Genomic DNA, 994 nt, shown 5'->3' on the forward strand with positions numbered 1-994 from the left:
AAAAAAAAAAAAAAAAAAAAAGCAAAAAAAACTGATTTGAATTTCCATTGTTCTTATAGACAGGCTCTCTGACTTTAGAATCATAAGGCTTTTGTTTAAGGAACCCTTAAGATGTTTTTCAGATCTCTGAATTCCAGCGAAACCAGCACCAAGACCCCTACAGAGGATGGGGATTAGCATGAGAATACAGTTTCTTCCTCTCTGGGTCCCAGGACTTCACCCCGCACTCTTCCACCAATCAATGATCTCCACACTCCAGCCCACTTCAATACTCTTAAATAAAACACTAGCCCCGAATTCTGTGAGGAGGTGGATTTGAGGTTTCCTCTCATCTCCTCTTTTGGTGGCCCAAGGATTAAACTTCTTTCTCTGCTGCAACATGTTATCTCTAGGCATTCATGTGCATAGGGCAATGAAACTATTATGGTTACAGTGTTTTCCCCCACCTCCAAGAATAAAGTGAAACCCCAGAACTGCTTATGCACTGCTGGTGGGAATGTAAATTTTTTCAGCTACTGTAATTGAAAATTACAATGAAGGACGGGTACCCTGGCTCATGCCTGTAACCTCAGCACTTTGGGAGGCTGAGGTGGTTGGATCACCTGAGGTCAGGAGTGTGAGACCAGCCTTGCCAACATTGCAAAACCCGTCTTTACTAAAAAAAATACAAAAATTAGCCAGGCGTGGTGGCGCGTGCCTGTAGTCCCAGCTACTCAGGAGGCTGAGGCGGGAGAATCGCTTGAACTCAGGAGGCGGAAGTTGCAGTGAGACGAGATCGCACCACTGCACTCCAGCTTGGGCAACAGAGTGAGACTGTCTAAAAGAAAACAAAAAAAAAGAAAAAAGAAAATTACAACTGGAAAGCAGTTTGGAGATTTCCTGAAGCACTTAAAACAGAACTACCGGCCGGGTGCGGTGGCTCAAGCCTGTAATCCCAGCACTTTGGGAGGCCGAGACGGGCGGATCACGAGGTCAGGAGATTGAGACCATCCTG

The sequence above is a fragment of the Colobus angolensis genome, unplaced genomic scaffold (genome assembly GCF_000951035.1).
Source record: "Colobus angolensis palliatus isolate OR3802 unplaced genomic scaffold, Cang.pa_1.0 Scaffold107, whole genome shotgun sequence".
NCBI classification, from domain to species: domain Eukaryota; kingdom Metazoa; phylum Chordata; class Mammalia; order Primates; family Cercopithecidae; genus Colobus; species Colobus angolensis.